We start from the raw sequence: 19,708 nt of genomic DNA, 5'->3' as shown, positions 1-19,708 counted from the left end.
TACTTAGGTCCCCGATTTGGATAGGAATCAACTTCTCTGATAGTACAAAGCAAAACAACAAAAGTAATTTACTTTTGTTGCTTTGCATTGTACAACTTGAGATAATTAATATCATGTATAATTTTCCAACTTCCACCAGAAGGCATATATCAAAATATTTATATAATCCTAGATGACATAGTATAAGACCGTATTAGAAATATTCAAAATATAATTCTTTATATAACATAGACAAGTAGTCTTGGAACAAAACATCACAATCAATAACCCGGTTAATATCAATAACTATTACAGACTTAAACGTAAAAACATTTTTAAAATATGCCAGCCATACCTGCCCCGCAGTCATCAATAATGCGGGGCCTTTACACGAACAGACATTAGGCACGACACGATATAAAAGTTATTAAATTGATTTGCTGACTTACACATATATTATAACTATTGAAATTGTAATCTTTATTTTAAAAGATTATTTTTTCTTTCTTTTTTTGGTAAAAAAGTGGGCCCCTGGCGAGGTTCTTACGCCGGTTATTCTCGCCGGGTTAGTTCCCGAACCGGGGGAAGGCACCATGTAGGATATTCTGAAAATATTTAATTTATATTTATTCAGTAATAAAATAATTTTGATTTAGATTTTTTGATTTTGAAATATTGTGCATATTTTTAATATTAACATAATATTTTGTAGAATAATTATTCACACTGGAGAAACTAATATTTGTAGCATATTATGTCAATGCCAATTAACAATTATAAATTATTATTAAACACTTTTGTCAGTTTCAATATTGCGAATGCGTTGAAGTCTTTTGTATTGCTGGATTCAAACATTACACTAAAAAGATGATATGTATGTTAAGCTGTAAATAAATATAAGAATAATGTACCTGGCACTAAACAGGAACAAGAAATACAACAAACGGCCAAAAAAAGTATTTTTAAACTTCTATGGCAGTCGTGAAGAAAAAATATATCGTATGGTGTAAACAGGAGCGTGGGACGTCAAAATGGGTAAAACGCAGCGGTGAGTTATAGGCGACGGTGGCGGAATGTTTGGGTGTAGTTGGTATTTTTTATGGTCTTGTTCGACAAAACTCCTCACTGACTCACTGAAGAAACGGTGGCTTTCACAATAAACCCTTCGACGTCATATTATGACAATTTTTCGTTATTTATATTATTATGTTACGATTTTGAATCAGAATACAATATTGGTCAACTTCAGTGATGAATCATTTATTTGCGAATATACAATTGTTAAAAAATCTTTAAAAATTATTTTAAATTGAGGCACTAAACCATAAACCACCTTTTGTTCTATAAAAATATTTGAATAACAGCAATAGTGTACCTACTACCTATTACCTAACCATTATCCCCTTACTACAAGACATTAGTTATATGCTGTAAGTTATAACTTACAGCTCTGAGACCTATTGTACAATAGTAATTCGAGTAATAACATAAATAATTTTGACATTAATTCATTTATTGTACATTAATGGTTATCGAAAGAGAGATCTTAAACATCTAAATACGCACAGTCGGTCAGATTTGTCACGCCGCGTGCGACGCCATTTTGTTTCAATAAAAAACGATTACATTTTAAATTTACCAAAAAAAACATTTGTTTCTGGTACGATACCATCTCGTCCTCCGTCCTTCTCTAATGGTGGACGATCAAGAAGGACGGCATGATTGATTTCGTTTATTTTCCCCGTTCAGTTATGAGCTGTCTTTTGTAGAGATCATAAAGAATTTAAAAATGATATTACTAAGAGACTGCACCTTAGATGTTAAACGCTAGATTGAGCAAATTTATTTGTAAAGTTTATATTATTTATAATTTGTAACAATAGAATACATGATAACAATATTATGTAATGTTACAATAATAACATTAAATAATATAATAGTTATTGGTTCTATCGGAGAAGTTGATTCCTAGGCAGATGGTACGTAGTTTGGTCGCGTTACGTCAAAACCAGCTTTAGACAGTATTAACATGAACCGACCAAATGACGTTGGTCTATCAACTGCCTAGGAATCAATTTCCTCGATGGTACATAATACAAAAGTAATAAAATAAGAGTTTTAAAATGTTCTGAACTGTAAGACTTTTGTAACTAGACTAGGTTTTGTACTCGTATTTATCTAACGTAGAAACAAGTCTATAACACTCAAATTAATAATAATTTTAGTGTTATAGACCTATATACCTTAAACAATGCTAGAAATGTAAACTTCTTAAAGCTCTACATTAATCCAAACGCAACTATTAAATTAGCAAGCATGACAGGGGAAAAATGCAAAAAAGAAATAATAAAAAATATATATCCACAGCCGAATATATAACTTCCTCGTTTTTTGGAAGTCGGTTAAAAAATTGAGCGCTGTGCATCTACTTTCGAAACAACAATCTATCGACGGTGCAGCGGATATTTTGAATGTTTACTTTGTGTTTTTTTGTTTCTCATAGGACGTCGGTAAGAATCCCCGACGTCTGGGTGTCCCTTTAGATAAGAATCGATGGTCATTGAAAAAACTAACCCTTAGATCATATCTTAATCTTTAAATGATGAGTTACAGATGTCAGCTTAGCGGTGACCGACTGAAGTTAATGCTTTCACAGAAAACTAGGTTTTAAACATTCCTGCGAGACCTATAAAGGCTCTCGGAGGGAATAAATCTTGTGGTATAATTGAGTGCTCGGTGCATATTAAGTGTCGGAGGAGGGATTCGGCCCTCGTATTAAGCTCTTCATTTTTGTGGCGCACTAAAATTGGCGAAACTGCTTTGGTAGAGGCGATGTAATCAATACCGCTAATAAACATTTTATTGACGAGAAGCGAAAATACTTTATGAAAATTATTATTATGTAATGTCGTGGGCGGAGAAAAACAAGTGAATCCGACTAATAAATAATAACAATTTCTCGAAATTACCGAAGATCATTTTTGTCATATATTTTTTATTTGACGTTTCCGCGCGTTTGCCTCGCGGTCCGCAACGCGAAATTGAAAACACATTACCGACGCACCTGAGCTCTTAAGCCGGCTAAATGGTAAACTTAAGTGTTAAATAATCCGAAGGAAAGCCTAAAATATTTACGCTTTGAGTCCAAAATATGACATGGATCCTTAGGAATCCGAAAATATTGCAATGGGGTATAAAAGTTGCCAAATATGGCGGAAATTGTCTTTTTAAGAAAGGTCAAAGACTATTTTTCACAAATATAACTAAAAATAACGAGAACTTTAAACTGGATAGGTATTTGACAATAAATTATTAATTAACATAATGAAGAAAAAAAAATGGCGAACTACCCAAAGTCATTCCTGCGGGGCTAGCCAAGTGGCCAGCGATTATCATAAACGCTAACGCTAACGCTCAAAATGTATGGGATTTGACATTAGTATTCGCTAGCGAAGTGATGACTTATATCAAATCGCACACATTTTGTAGCGTTAGTGTAAGCGTTTACGATAATCACTTGCCACACCAACTGGTGCCACGATCTTAAATCGCGCTATCGTAGTTTTCTTCAAACGACTGTACATATTCTGGTACGACAGCTAAAAACAGAAAACTAGTGGGCTTCGGTCAGACGGAGAGCACCACCTCGCTAGGTTGGAATTCGGAAAGTATTTCCCGCCAACGACGGAACAAAAAGTTTTCAATAATATTATAATAAAATTTTAAATATAATATGTATAGAATAAAAGGTATTAAATATATTTCCATTGTCTGTTATCCGTAACACAAGTCCTTCAGGCACGGGGTCAGACTAACGTGGTGTGAAGCGTCGATAGATATTATTATTTTTCTTTTGGCTCCCAGTTCCCACTAACATTCCCACACTGCGCGAATAATTGCAAAAAGTCGCAACCTCGTGACCTCAGGGAGCTGCCAACGTCGAAATATCGGTTCGTCATAAATAAACGCAAATTCTAAAGACCTTTCCAATACAAATATTTATTTTACATATTTTTGCAATAATTAAAAGATTTGAATAAGGAAACCGGTGCCATAATTCAGGGGTAGGGCATTCGAGATGACACTGCCACGATAATATTTAATAAAAAAATGCTCGGAGCGACCGCTGCGGGTAAGGCGTGGGGCACATGTATTAATTTCGATCGCATTATATTAAATATGAATCATATTCTGCGCTAAAAACGTCAGTTCACGTGCGATTAATATTAAATTGCGCATTGAAACGTTGGCTTCGCTCACTTAATTTGCGGGTTCGATTGTAAATATTTAGAGATACGAGATCTTGCGCCACCTCGTCGTGGCTTTTAAGAAAACATTCCAATCCATCTTGTATGCGAAAAGGGAAGACTTAGTTTTCTAATCTATATGTCTGCTTGTGCCAATGCATTCCTCATCAAAATCCGCACTTAAACGATATTTATTTCTAATTTATTAAAGACTATTGTGTCACATTGTCTGTCTCTTAAGGGGGCGACTAACCCTAAAGTGTCGAATTTATAATTCATTTTTATACTTGAAAATAAGCCCTGAATTGATTCATTTTCTAAAATTAGATACTACATTATATTTCCAAGAATTCGATATGAGCAAAAATACGATATCTTAACATTTTCTCGATAGAAAAAAAACACAAAGATGCATCTAATTTTCACGAATTTTTAATTTTTTGCCATATCCGTGCATTGAACTGAGTTAATATTTTAACATATTGTATAAAATTATATCATTGAGAGATCGACTTAGCGGATTTTTAAAATGTTGTATATTTATCGAGTTATTGAGAAAAAACTATTTGGCGATGATTCCGCGTCGTCCTTTTTCACCTGACATATGAAAGACGGGCGTGAGTGTGAAGAGAGAATGACGATGTTTGACTTTTTGGGTTAGTCGCCCCCTTTACTCATATTGATTGAACCTCATATGCAGATACTGAAAGTCTCGATGTCATCGCATTTTCCGATTTCCTAATCTCTCCCAAACTTAAAATAAGTTGCATAATTTCAATCCCGAAACAATATTCTATGGTTACCACTTACCACGCGATAAACTAACTTCAGTGCAACAATTTTGCGAGTAACTGCCTCTAGTATTCTAATATTCTAGCATCACTAGCATGTATTACCCCAGACCCTTTTGTATATCTTTGCGTCCCATCAAATTTCACATCATAATATTTGAACAAGCCAAGGAAATGTGAACTATGGTTTACAGTTGGGAATAATATCCACATATCTAAGGCGAGATGACCCCCTGCCACTGCTACAAGGATCCGAGGCCGTATATTTGGAGTAAGCAAATGTTTATTGAATCGCATTGTACCCGGAGGTGAGAATACTGTATTCCAACATTTTTAGTAAAAACATTATTTTATTTCGAGTACGAGACTATTTTATTACGTGACACCTCGAATAATAATCGAGACTCTAGTATGTAGTGTAGAGTGTTATCCATTTTAATGTCCTGTAAAAAGTAAGAAAAAAATTGTCACCCAATAAGACCACAATAAAACTATTAAACCAACACGTGAGTTGAGAGCTGATACATACAGTTGTGCAGGTGTAAAGATCTTAAGAATCATCTATACAACTCAAAGGCGCCTGACTGAAACGGTGATCTATCAACGCACAGCCCAAACCACTGGACCGATCGGGCTGAAATTTGGCATGCAGGTAGATGATATGACATAGGCATCCGCTAAGAAAGGATTTTGATCAATTCTACCTCCAAGGGGTTAGAATAGGGCATGAAAGTTAGTATATAATAATACTTCTTAACGCGAGCGACGCCGCGGGTAAAAGATCGTAATAAATAATTCTATTAAGGTGCATCTCAAAGTAGCGCATGGTCACAGCTAATCATCACCTATAGGAAAAAAAAAACGAGTTGCACTTACAGGCCAAAACATAAAACCACGTTGCGGCACCGCACCGCCAAAATTGGCGCCAAAAAGAAAATCATTCAAAACTCTTTTTCTAAAGAATTCCACCAAAGTTGGCGTTGTGGTGCTGCAATTCGGTTATGTGTTTCGGCCCTAAACAGTAGCTGCGGGTATGTACATTATATTATCGTCGCACGATAGAAAGTGAGACGGAGATTACTTGCTCTCTTATCCTAAATTTTTTGTTCAAAATTAAATCAGGTGTTCTGACGTGATTTTACATTGAATCAGCCCAAAAGGGTGCACAACGACGCCGAAGAAGTTTTCACTACAAACAAATTCGTTTCTCATCCATTAAAATCTATTTAAACTGCTCCAACATAGCTCAGTAATAAAACGGTCTATTTATGTATGTCGAGTACAGTAACAACCGAGTAAAAACATTAAATATTTTACAACAATTAATGAGCTTAGCATTACAACTTTTTGTTAAATAAATAAATACTTAATTGAGCGGATGTATCCTGTTACTAGGTAATATTTATTTCACATAATATTATGTATTTTATAGCGTAAGAGAACCTTTGACAAATAAAAAGTACTATAACTACAGCTGTAGTAACCTTTTTTTCTAATAATAATCATACCTAATCCAAAACACACTTTTGTACTTTAAGTTTGTATATACTTATTTGTGTATTTTAGATTGTATTTTTTAGTATTTACATTGTTATCTGTTATAATTTATATTTTACTAATAATAACAATAAACCGATCTAAAGCACTATAAGATTGTGTTTAACATATTTTAGTAGTGCTATCTACTGCTATAATATTAAAATTAAGTCTTTAGGGGAAAAATATCTTGACGTGTACTAAAAGTTGATTCATAGGCTCTTCATTCACCATCGTGGCAGACCATTATAATTTTGTCTTGTTATGTTTATCCCTGGCCGACAAGCAATTTTTTAGATCCCTAGATCACAAGCAAGACTGGTAGGCTCGGAGTCTAACACTGAATTTACCAAACTCGATCAGTGCCGTAAATAGCCTTTTCTGCGCCTTTTGCGAGCTTCTATAACTGCACCATTGTTTTTAACCGACTAGACTTCCAAACGGGATGAGGTGATAATATGTTCGGCTGTGGAATTTTTTTACTTCACTGGGAAACATCTCTGGGGTGCAGCGGGAACTTAACGGGAGCAAACCGAAAATATAAGAGTCTGCCTGGTCTGACCATTCTTGCGCCCCCCAGAGTCTACGCCCTGTACCTGGGCACCGGTGGCACCGCCCTATTCACGGCACTGAACTCGATAAAATAACGTAGCTGCGCCATCTGCCTCCGAATCAATTTCTTCGGTGGTACATTCGCAGGATTCAAAATATCTACAAAACTTTCATCAAAATCGTTTCGGCATGAAGAGGTAACAAACAGACATGTAACGCACCCGCACTGTCCGTGAGCGACGGTAGTTGCTTTCTATCAGGTGAATCGCTTGCTCGTTTGCCCTCTAATTATAAAAAAAAAGTATAAAATTAACATTAGTAATTAGCTTATATATTAGTTATTACTAGATAACGACGATTTTCCCTGTCACTACGTTGTAGGTGTATTAGCTCATCGCTGGTAACATTATAATTATCGCTATTCAAATGTTGAGCTGACCGCGACCGCACCCGCATCGCCCGCCCGACATCTCGTAAAATTATCAACAGGGTACTTTTATTAACGTCCATGATCATTTTTATGGCGCCATGAGTACTACACTTGTATTAAGTTTATACGCGTGTGTAGCATTTAAGGTTTTTATTACATGAGGTGTCTGAAAGAAACTGCTGTGACTTGTAAGCAATAAGACCGCCTATTCGATCATTATGTTCCCTGTATTGCGTTAATAAGGGCGAGAGAGCAAGCGAGCCCTTAGTATATCCCACCATCTGAGCACTTTTATGGTACATTTTACGGGAAAATGCTTTAACATAGTAATTTTTCATTTATTTGTATATGTATTATCATCAGTCAGTCAAGTCAAGTACTTACTATTAAAATATACAAGAAGAAAATTAAAGATTATTACCACGCAGACAAACGACGCGAGACCTCAAAAAGCTCGGCTTTTAGCTAGTTATAATAATTTTTAGTGTTGAGTTTTATTAAGTACGAGCTTTTGCCCGCGGCTTCGCTCGCGTTAAGAAGTATTATTATATACAAACTTTCATCCCCTATTTTAACCCCTTGGAGGTGGAATTGATCAAAATCCTTTCTTAGCGGATGCCTACGTCATAATATCTACCTGCATGCCAAATTTCAGCACGATCGGTCCAGAGGTTTGGGCTGTGCGTTGATAGATCAGTCAGTCACCTTTGAGTTTAATATATTTAGATTAAGCATTTTATTATACTTCAATTCTATTTAATACAAATTATATATAATACACTACCCCTGACCCAAAAACATTGGAAACTTTATGTTCCCTCGGTCGAAGAAAGGTCAAATGAAATTGAAGAAAAGGTGAATTGGAAAAAAGTTAAAAGTTTGGATGGAGTTCCTTCAAAACATTCTACGATTTACTCAAAATAACCAAGTTAGACCTGCTCAACATATCATATAATTTCAAAACATTATAAAACATACTGACACGTGAATAAATAATTATGAAGAAAATCGTCTAATGCTAAACTTATTTAGTAACTAAATATTAAGTAATCTGTGGTAGAACTGGGCTTGCGCATTCGTCATCAGTCGTCGGGGAGGCCGCATTCCCATACCGAACAGTTTGTAACTATTATGTTGCACCCAAAAAAATACCATTATACAAAAACCACCTAAAAAGTCCTGGAAAGCTCTTTCATAAACGATAAAACTCGGAGCTCTAAAAAGATTGAATCACACCCAACAAACAAAGTAAGTAAATAGATAACTACCTATTATGACAAACAGATGGACAAAAAACTTGCGTTAGTGGACACGACGTTAGGGTACTCACATGCTGGATAAGCGGAGCGATAAGCATAGCGATTTACGCTCTTTATATTGTTATTATAATAAAAGATACTATATTATAGTAATAGAATTGATGATCAATAATAATATTTGCTATTATTTCCAAGAAAACTAAGGATTTTTTAAATTAAATCGATAGTTTCTTTAAGCATGAGTACAACAGATTTGATTAGTTAGTTAAGTTTTTTATTTTGTTATACTAATAATAGATACTATATTATAATAATAGAATTGATGATCATTAATAATATTTGCTATTATTTCCAAGAAAACTATAAGAATTTTTTAAATTAAATTAGTAGTTTCTTTAAGCATTCAGTTAGTTAAGTTTAGTAAATTAATTCGTTTGAATTAATATATATTTATATTATATTTTTATTATAACATACATATAAGTACTTTATCTTCTTCATTTATTGCAGATGATCGAGGTGTCATTATAATATTATTATAGTCCGTTCAGAAAAATAGATACAATAATTTTCACGGAATAATATGACTTTTTAGTCTTTAATGCCAGGTTTGAATTTCTGAGATTAATTGATCGGAGTTTAACTAATTGATAACGATTTTGATGGCTAACGTCAACAGTCAACACATTAACCAATCACGAACTATATTGCATAGATAAGCTCAGAAATTAGATAATCACCACACAATATTGAATATTATTGTGCCTTCATTAAACCTTTGGCAACGCACCAGCAGCTCTTCTAATGTTGCGAGTGTGCGATGCCATGGGTGACGGTAGATACTTTCCATCAGGTGACCCGTTAGCTCGTTTGCCCCCTTATTTAATAAAAAAAACCTTTATGGATGTCTTAATTATTTTTCTTTTTATCGCTAAGTGCACCAGCATGGGCGCACCACAAGTGACAGACGGATACACAATAAATCAGCGAGATAGCAACTCAAAGATCCACCGAACAAAAGCTTAGCTCCGAGCTTTAAAGCTCGAATGTTAAGGAGAAGCTTTACGAGAAAGCTTTTTTGTGTTTATTGTTATGTTCTTGCTCGGAGAATATAGTGTTCTAGGTAATAATAATTACTAATCTTGTATGCTATTAGAACTTATTCGTTTACGTTTGGAATTTGCATTAGCATACTATATATTTTTCAAAAACTTGTAATTTTAGACGGCCTTTTCCAGGTATTAACTACATAATATTCTCAAATTTTATGTACTTTATAAATTTTTGTTTAAAATAATTTACTTTTCTTACATTGTGTTATAAACGAGTGAGTATTATATTACAAAAAATTCAATTAAAAATCAACAAAATGACAAAAACCGTCGAAATGACATTTACTTTAAACTATAACTAAAACTAATTACTAATACAAAATTACTGAGGAAAACTATAATAAAATGTATGCAAACAGTCCATTTATCACGTATATTTAAATCCCAGTGGGCTTCCCCTTAAAAGAGACAATGTTAAGACATTCTTATATAGGAATGTGCTGCGACGTCAGAACATTTCGGGTCTAGTTAATGATCGCTCGCCATGGGTTTTGTTTGTTTTATATGCTTAGAACTAATAGTTACCATCCCAATAGATTTTTTATGATAAATGATATTTTTTAAATTGTATTAATATAGTAATTATCATATTATTTTTACTTGTCTCACAGTTTGCGAATTTTTTCAAGTTTTAAATTTTCAGGAGATGAGTTGTGGAAATCTATGGATATAACATTCTATATAATTTTAAATTAGATAGAAAATCGGAATTATCATTGTCTTTGGTCTGACTTTTTTGTACTTAAAAATGAAAAAAAAAAAATAACTTTGCTAAAATATTTCGTACTTCTAAGTTCACACAATCTTAAATCATACCTAGACATGACCGGTCTTGATAGTTTATATATTTATGTAGGTATTAAAGCTCAGTGAGCACTCAGGTGGGAGGAGATGGGAACGGATGGCTCTGACAACTGGCGTAAGTAAACGCACATCCTAGCGTTACTATGGAGTGTTTTGATTTGGATTCGAGTGGTTGTAGCTCGACTGGATACAAATGAGAATTTATATCTTCATTCTTTTAATACTACTAGCAAGTTATGGCAATATGTTGTGTGTTAACGATTCTAGAGCGTCCGTGGCCTAATGGGTAGACCTTTGGTTTGCACTCCTAGAGGCCTCAGGTTCGATCCCGGGTGGAGGCGTGTACCAATGAGACATTTTCTGATCTCAACTACATAATACGGACACTCATATGGTGAAGGAAAACATCGTGAGGAAACCCGCACATATAGTTGGTCCCAGACGTATTGACTAGTTCTTTCCGCTGGGCTAGGCCGACTATTACGGTATACGGTCATTTAAAAAATGCTTGTCCCAGGCACTGCAGTATTTGAGGAGTGGTTACTTCGCTCTGAAAATACTGTCTAAGCCATCCACAACGGATGCAAAAGCCTAGTTTTTTTGACGATTCTAATGGGTAGTGGTTTTATAAAAGAAATAACTGAAAAGCCCTGAAACAAGCATCTAAACTTATTTAACTTACCTTTCGAGTGACTGACATTCATTTGTAAAATACTAAAAAAAAATATCATGATATCGTAGGTTTATTTTATCCAATGAGGTAGATTAGATAGATTATACCTACAGTATACAGTTTCAATGGGCCAAAGACAATTAGCGCTAAATTGCCTCGTTATTAGTTATAGTACCACCCATGTCCAAATATATTTAACTAATAGTTTCCATTCATAACTCTTAGCCGCCATAAAACGGTAATAAATTAATTTGAAGCGAGTAATTTAAGTTATACGAGCTCAAATCCGGTCGGTCGCGCTACTCGCCGGCCTCCACTCGTCCAAAAATAACATGGACACTTGAAGTAATCAAACACAAGTGTTATTTAAATATTAATGTTATTTATTGCGCTTGAATCTCGCTGCCAGTACCACCGTCCACAGACCACTGGTACCTCATCATCGCAGGATACGCGACGAATTAACGACATTGTAAATTATGAATGTTTGTTAGATGATTTTTCTAGATTACTTCATCCCTTAACCGCTCACTTAACTCTTAAGTAACATCGTGATTTTTTGTTACATAACTAACATCGTGGGGTAAAATTTTACCCCACATGAAAACTTGAAAAAATGATAATAGTGGTTAAAAAACTATTATATTTATGAACAATTTACATTAGACTAGCATATTATAAATCTATAAATAAACAAAAAACAACATTTGTTTAAGAAAATATTAGTTTTTCTAATTATGGAAACAAGTAACTTTTTAACAGTTTTTATATTTGGCTTGTAATCGCTCTTCCACAAAATTGTCAATTATAACAGTAAGAACGGCTTGACTTTCTTTAATATATTTGAGTTGGCTAATGCAGGATAACTAATAAAAATTCAATCATAATACTTGTTATGAAATAAACAGAAAAAAAAATGTCAACTACTTTTCCGCAACAAAAAAGGTTGCAAAATTTTCTCGAAAAAAATGTTTTGTTCCACACTTTAGAAACATTTAATCCTATGTATGTAATTCTTCTATTTTTCATACTTTTATCACTTTCCAGATCCGTTTCAGTGTCAGTTTCATGATTTCTGCGGTCCTACGGCGCGTCTTCTAAATAACACTAAAATTGGCGATGGAATCCCATAAATGTTGTTTTTCTTCAAAAAATTTGTCTTCTAGAATGTTATCAACTAATTTGTTAGATAAAAAATACTCATATGACCTTACAGTGATATAAATATATAGACAAAAAGAATTTTTAGGATAGTAAAAAACTACATACGTATTGAACATCGTGGGGTAAAAACTTACCCCATAGGTCTGCACAGCTCAAACGGATGTCTTTTCGCTTACTACGAGTCCACTACCTATTAAAATGTGCGCTATTCTGAGAATACTTAAAAGGCATTAAATGTACTTTCAATAGAAAAAATATTATTGCAGTTTTTATGCGAGTGGGATAAAAATTTACCCCACGATGTTACTTAATACTAATATTAATAATAGGGTTAATACTAATATTGTAAATGCGAAAGTGTCTTGTATGTCTACCTTATAAGTTATACCTACTTTATACCGTTACACTTTTTCGCTTTAAATGTAGTAGGCATTAAATTTCGAATATATATATTTTGAATTCCGTAAATGTGGATCGATTTGGATAGGTAGGTACGTCACAAGTGATTAGGGTAAAAATGTACTAAAGGCGTCTGCCATTTATATCCTATCGTTTGTGCTAAAAAGGTTTTTTAAAGAGAAATCTCTCTTGCATTGTTCATAAGAAATTGTAGGTGAAATATAATCTTCTAAATCCTAGAAACACTGACTCAGTACATTTCCTGTTTCTGCAAAAAAAAGGTACCGATTTAACAAGCCGGCAATAAAAAGGAAGAATGTCAGCCCATATTGTGCACGATTTATTGTAATGTACGGCAGAACAATAAAAGTTTTACTGTCGTAACTGTTCAGTGACACGAAACAATAAGAAGCACCGATATGGAAATATTAAAAAAATAAATAATGTTAGCCATATTGGTGTCTTGCCAAAACCGAAAAATTATTCAGCAGCATGTCCTACTGATGTATTTTTGGTAAAGTTCCTTTATTTGTTTATATACCACTAGGTACTGTCATGTACCACCGAGGAAATTGATTCCTAGGCAGTTGACAGACCAACGTCATTTGGTTGGATCATGTCAATTATTCAGTGTTAATTGTGAGCTGTCGGCTAGGTTTGACGTATTGCGACCAAACTAAGTAGGTCTCCCATCTGCCTAGGAATCAACTTTTCTGATATTTAAAATGATTAAAATGGTTTATTTAAATAAACGGAAATACAACTACGTTTCCATTACTTTAAGTAATCTAACAAACTATGACCTTTGCCTTATTTTTATACCCTAAATGTCAAAATGGCCCCGATACGGGACATCTCAAAGGGGTTTTGCTTTGATATTGTATTTATTCAGAAACAAAAACAGCGATTAATATTCTATATTATGTCTACAATATGTCTATTTTTAACCGACTTCCAAAAAAGATGAGGTTATTTCGTCTGTTTATATTTTTTACAGTAAGTATATTGTTCTTAACAGTTAATTTCTGAGCAAAACTAACAAGACTAGGATTTTTAAACGGTTATTTACGAAAGTTGCTGTTTACAGTTGCTGGTAACTGGCAAGTGTTAATTGCTTAACAATAAACAAAAATCCCTTTTATCTCTAAAGGACTTTTATTATAGCTTAAATTACTTTATGGCCAGTTTGTTTGCATTGTCTTGTTATTATTTGAAAAATTCTGTTATTTATTTAACAATAGATTTGAATCTGTTTTGTAGGCAAAACATAATAAAACAAACAAAGGAATTTTGAACTTTTACAATAACATACAGTTAAAACTATTGTAAACAGGATAGCGGTGAAAACGGAACTTTTCTTTCGAACATTCATTATAATATTATTCTATTACTTCGTTTGAGATTGTTAAGTAAAAAAAAACTACTCTCTATTAAAATATTTTTGCGAAAGCATAACTTATAATATAGTCCAGGTCCCCTAGAACATTTTTTTCATTTCATTACTATTAAGCTAATTTTCCGTGAGCTGTAGTTTCATTTTGACAAGACGTCCATAAATTTCTTTTGCGAAAATTCTCGAAAGTAGTAGAGCTAATAGTGATAGAAGGGATAAAATATTTCTATTTGATGATCCTAAAATATGAATTGTTCTATTTGTAGGACAATATTACTGTTAAATTATATTTAAATATTAACCAATAATTTAATTTACTTACAAAAATCAACTGGTTAGTAATCTTTTTTTTTCTATTAGTTCTATATCAACGCCGCAACGATGTGTCGGTTGGAGAGGAGGGTGTTAGGTTAATTTTTGTTACGGAATTTCTTGATTCGATCACCGCGCTCAAAGCCTGCGATAGAAGCTATGCAATAGCTAAAAGATATTCGTATAAAGCTGGGGCTCCACGCTTAACCATCATGGATAGCCACACCGCACACGATTACGAAATTGTCAGTAAAGTCGATGTTGTCAATAATTGACACTTAAAGACCAATAGCTATGTCCACACTGTGACTTTTTTGTTCATCAAGGGCATGCGTTATAGCGCAGTCAACAGCGCACGTGAGGCATGCCAGCGACGCATGCGCTCTGACCGTATCCAAAACTTCAAAAATGACAATATTGGCGTCGCGTTTCTTGACGCATTCAATAATTGAATGCGCCAATATGAAAGTTGATGACGAAAATTGAAAATGATGAAGTGTGGACATAGCTATTGTTGGCGTTGCGTTTTTTGACGCATTCAATTATTGAATGCGCCAATACGAAAATTGAATGAAAGAAGATGACGAAAAAAGATGAAAGTGTGGACATAGCTAATAGGTACACTTGTCTATAGTCGTTTGTGTAAATCCATGATGGGTCTACTGATGAGTCCGCATAACAAAAAAAAAATTAAAATCAACAAGCTAGGACAAATATTACGTCATAATCATCAATAACAACCAAACACACCCATGAAATTAGGACTCGGAAGGGGCTGTCAAAATTAACATGTCAAAACTCCCGCCTAGATTATTAATTGTGGAATGTATCATAATTCCCGGAGTCAACGACCACGGCGGGGTTGTTTTTTTTTTTCACCAAACTTGAGGTCCGGTGATCACCCCGGACGGCTTACCAAATTAGCGTTTCTGTTATGATGGATTTCGCACCTGGGATATTAAGCCGGGCTTACACGAAAAATAATAAATAAATAAATAAAATCTTTATTCCAATAAAAACGGAATAGCGTAGGCACAGAGTTGTTGAAACGCGTTAAAAACAATAATAAAAGAAAATATAGTTATATGCTTAACATTAATTTGTATAATTATTATTAACACCTAATATTCGTATTAAATATACTACAAATCATAAACTTTTTATTAATCAATTTAGTATCCTTTACTAGATGTGTAAAACCGGTAAGCTGATATCTTGCTTGTGGAATACATAATTTACAGCGAAAGTAAAATAAAACAAGCATTTTATTAAACATCTGCTAAGAAAGGTCCTACATAAACATAATGAAAGTATAGTTTATTTCATATAATAACTATATTGTTCTATTTTTATTAATACTTGTACATTTAGAAATTAATGTTTGAATGGGCTGCAGTCATACTAATTGTATGTAATTTAAACATTTTCCTGAAAAAATCTGCATAAAACTTACAAAAAATTACGAAATTTGGCAGTTGCGGAGCTAAAGGTAAGATTATTGTTTTAGAATAAAAATGTTCATTCGGAGTAGTGTGTCCCCCGCTTAAACCATCAATCATTATTGCGAATTCCCGATTCATCGTTATAATTAGATTTTGGAAAATAAATAGTAAAAAAAACCTCAAGTATTGGGTTTTGGTAACTTTTTCTTTATTTTGGTGGAATTTTAATGAAAAAATCCCACTTCCTTTCAGCTTTGACACTCATTGTGCGAATGAGATGAAAAATGATCACCTTAATTAGATCATGCGATTCTGATTGGCGAAGAATAAGAAACATATTAAATTAATACGAGCATATACTTTATTCGTTATATGTATTTATACAATATGACTCTGTACTCGATTCTCATTTTAATTGTGTAATATAATTAGGTACTTAATTTTTGTCCAAATTTCCCTTTAAATAAATGAATTATGGACACTAAGTAAATTACACGACTAGGCAAGTAGGCATACTATGCGGCCGATGCTGCTGCGTGCGCCGCCAAAGAAACACCGCACCGCTACCCTTCCCGCGCGGTGTCCATGGGTTGGGTAAATAATTATTTAACTTTGCTACATTTACTCAGTGATCAATTGATATTATTTTTTTATATATATTTTTTCATCTAATATAATAGCCAAATATCACGTCCTCGAGTATTGAACATGTCTCACCTCTCACGCAGTATTTGCATTTATTCCGTTCTCCTTCGAAACGGCTTTACTGATTTTAACCTATGTGCATATTCAGCAGGTCTGAGAATCGGCTACTCTGGCAACTCTTTATATTGATAAGTGCATTTGTTGAAGAAATAAAAGTAAATTATTACAACTCGAGGCTGACGGCGACCATTGTTTGTGCGACGGTATAGCGTTATACATTGCCATGGTGCCACTTATTTAGTCACTTCAATAAAATAAAATGGACGAAATACTTTATAAGGCAAAACAACGTTTGCCAGGACAGCTAGTATTCAATAAATATTCCGAAAAAAATCCGACATATTGAACATGTCTTATCAGAAAATTGACAGAAACGTTGTCAAAATATGACGAAAAAAACTTTTTGTTGTGTTTATGCTGCCTCTAGCTTGATAACATAGACATAATATATACTGTCGTAAAGACCACCTGACAACTCGAAAATGCGTGACCATTTTTGATCTGTCAATGTGTGCGTGTGCTAGTGATGTATATTTTACTATCGATAGTATAGTATTTTGCTATCGATAGTTTAGTCCGTTCGAGTTATTTTACCTGAGTTTCTATAAGAAATAAATAATATGCAACTTTGATAGATTTGTATTTCAAATTAGGTATCATAAATTTTAATTGGCAAAAAAAGGTGACGATTGAAAAGTAGATACACATTTTCTTTTGGAATGATTTTTCAATCGTCGGATATGTTATGACATGAGGTTCTTATAGGGGTAAATAATTTACACTTAACAAATTATAAAGTTACTTATTTATTACTCAGGTAAAATCTATCTGGTAAATCAGCCCTTACATTGAAAGTAAACGTTGAAAGTAAACAACACACATAGTATATTATATTTTATTCTTAAATTAAATACATATTATAAAATATCATAATATTTTATTACAATTATTTTGAACCGACTTCCAAACAGGAGGAGTCTAGACGTTCGCCTGTGGATATATTTTTATGTATGTTCAACGATTACTCCGCCGTTTATGAACCGATTTTCAAATTTTTTCTTTTGCTGTACATTGTATTGTTCCGAGTAGGTATCATGTTCACAAAAGTGGTGGTCTGGTGATGGAAACAATGAGAAATCGAAGTGACTCCTTGATATTCAAATGGGAACATATGGTCCCAGAAAATGTTCAAGAACGTTCACGAAATGAAGATTGAGTACAGAATAAGGATTATTTAATACTTTTTAGTTCATATAAGTATAATCTTAAATGAACTAAAAAGCATTAATTGCTTATAATTGCTTATTTTTAATAATTGCTTCAGTAATAAGTGCAACAGTATGTCAAACTTACTGGCACAAATAAAGTTGGGATAGCTCCTTTAAACAAAATAGTATTTATTCTAATTTTTCTTTAAAAATTTTCAATGAAATGTTTGCTACATATTGTTGAATTTTTTTTGGGATTCCAACCAACACGCCCAATTAATTTCAGCCATTTTCCTCTTATTAGAGGATCTTGAGGGAATCTGTAAAACAAATGATTATGATATATAAATATAAACCTTCCTCTAGTTTTAGAGTCACTCTATATTATAGTAGTTATATTATATTAGCTATATTATAATATACTATTAGTAAAAATAAGATAATATGTCCTTTTAGTCCGGCCGCACATTATCCGAATTTGTGATCACTAAAATTCGGACGCCCCGCCCCGCTCATACATTTTGACACGTCAGAAATTATTTTAGTATGATGGGTCTACAACAAAATGTATGAACAGAGTGCGTTGCGCCGGGCGTCCGAATTTTTCTGATCAGAAATTTCGGATAATGTGCGGCCGGGCTTAAGGTGATAAATATAAAGGTAAATGATTTTTATTTTAGATTTATGTTATTGTAAAATATCGATAAGCATATCGATAAATTTGATTCAAGCACTAGCGTATATGTTAGAAATTTTGATGAAAAATTTTTCTTCAAAATTTGTGTAATATAGGAACAATAGTACCTTTAGTTACGCAAAATATGAAAGTAAAAGGGAGGATTCACAATATTTTATTTGAAATAGAGAACTAAAGACCAGAATGTAGCAAAAATAAACACATCGTAGCAATTAGGACATGAAGATTAATTACGGGTGAAATGTATATTTTTCAGGATTATTCCTATGATTTACACTGCAATCACTCACAGCACAAGTTATTATTGTTATATATAATAGTATTTGTTGAAAATAACATACGAATTAAATAATAAATTGCAAATACCGAAAGGGCATAAAAACGATTGACGACTTTTGACGACCTGTCAAATAAAAGTTGTTACAATTTTCATTAGACTGCCTCTCTCTTTTCATCATGTTATAATTCCATAAAGGATTTTCTTCTCTCTCGCACTCTTTGTTGGTCTTTAGGTATATATTATGTCTATGCTTGATAATATGTATTATAAAGGACATGCCTATTAATACCTACAATCAAAGTAGTTGTTTCAATGAAAGTTGTATTTAAAACCATATAATAATAATAATTATTAAATAAGTTATAAGTAAAAAAAAAGTAAAAAAGGAAGTAAAAAAAAGTTATAGATTGTACAATAAATTTCAGACTCTTGTCTAGAACTCTACCAGAATTTATTAGATCTCCATTGTTTAGAATTCTGTCACGTGCACACGTGCTTGTTTTGTATGTTTCTGTATTATATAAAAATAATATACATATTTATTAAAATCGATTTTGAGTCATTTGTTACTTAATATTTATAGGAAGGTTGATTTTTATAGAGATTCAATAAGATATTCTACCTCTTTAAACTTTTTAATACCTTAAGCGTAAGTATCATTAACATTAAACTTATTTAAATAAATACCGCGATAATATCGATAAAAGACGTTCACAAATATGTAT

Source organism: Aricia agestis, chromosome 5 (assembly GCF_905147365.1).
Source record: "Aricia agestis chromosome 5, ilAriAges1.1, whole genome shotgun sequence".
Taxonomy (NCBI): domain Eukaryota; kingdom Metazoa; phylum Arthropoda; class Insecta; order Lepidoptera; family Lycaenidae; genus Aricia; species Aricia agestis.
Note: the sequence above shows the minus strand (reverse complement) of the source record.